A 1,027-nucleotide genomic window follows, 5' to 3' on the forward strand; every position below is an offset into this window, starting at 1 on the left:
CAGGGGTCCTTCCCCGTAGTTCTAACCTCGGACCTCTTTAGGAAGCTGAACCCTTGTTTTGGGGTCAAACTCTTTACCTGGGGATTCCTAGTTAGAACCCCGGATTAGGTAATTGCCTTTTCCGATCTTGTCATACTTTCCATGTTATTTCTCAACTTTTGGGTTTAGAACTTGTACTTGTTCTCCCTGACCTAACTGGCTACAACTCATAGGCATGAAAAATTGGAGTTTCAACTTGATTTTTTGATGTGGGACTAAAATTGAAACCACACTCCAGATTGTGTGATCGCATGGGTCTGAGTTTTTTTTTTTTTTTTTTGATTAGTTATTTTGTGTTTAATATAAGGCTTTACCCTTGATTAGAGGGAGCCCTTCCAGAAATTCTCGGAGGCCAAGGGCAAGCCTAGGCCTAAGAGGGGGTTTGGAAATAGTTTTCAACCAACAATTGATGCGCCTCGGTTATAACCTCACTAGCTGCGTCATTGCCCCAAGCTCATGGGTATGAGTTTTGCGATGGGAGTGACACAACTGTTACGACTTCTAAGTTTTTTGTGGGTTGTTACTCCTTTTGAGTCAAGTTTTGGAAATCTTCTAGGATTTAGGATTTTTGAAGGATGTGAAACTGTAAGGTTTATTAGGTAGGTTAGGTAATGTAGGATTCCCCCAGTTTCTATGCCTACAAAAAACTCTTAGCCATGTGTCTGAGGATTCAAACGTCACTGTAGCAACCAACCTACGATTAGTCTGAGTTTTTCAATCTCTAATAATGCCACCACTACATGAAAACCCAAGGTTTCATTTTAAAGGTTCCAACCGGTCCATCTATATTCATTTTAAGGATGGGGTCAACAGGCTTTTTCGAGCGAATCAAGGTGAACCATTTTAGCCTATCCTGATAGGCTATGATGCCAATCGAAGATAATGAAAGTTGTTGGCCCAGGGTAAGGCAACTAAAGACAGGGTGAATTGGGTCTTTTAAAGACTTCGTTCTTTTAAAAACTATTTCACAATAAAATGCAAGAAAAAA

At 40.3% G+C, this 1,027-nt stretch overlaps 1 non-coding gene across 1 annotated transcript; it reads right to left on the bottom strand.

Moving 5' to 3' along the window:
- Nucleotides 1-345: 345 nt before the first annotated feature.
- LOC143859479 (U4 spliceosomal RNA) lies at nucleotides 346-501 on the bottom strand. Its single transcript, XR_013239260.1, has one exon. It is a non-coding gene; the product is annotated as a U4 spliceosomal RNA (small nuclear RNA).
- Between the last annotated feature and the right edge of the window lie 526 nt (nucleotides 502-1,027).

The sequence above is a fragment of the Tasmannia lanceolata genome, unplaced genomic scaffold, assembly GCF_043159265.1.
Source record: "Tasmannia lanceolata isolate RefF3 unplaced genomic scaffold, GAP_Taslan_0.1 ptg000029l, whole genome shotgun sequence".
NCBI classification, from domain to species: Eukaryota; Viridiplantae; Streptophyta; class Magnoliopsida; order Canellales; family Winteraceae; genus Tasmannia; species Tasmannia lanceolata.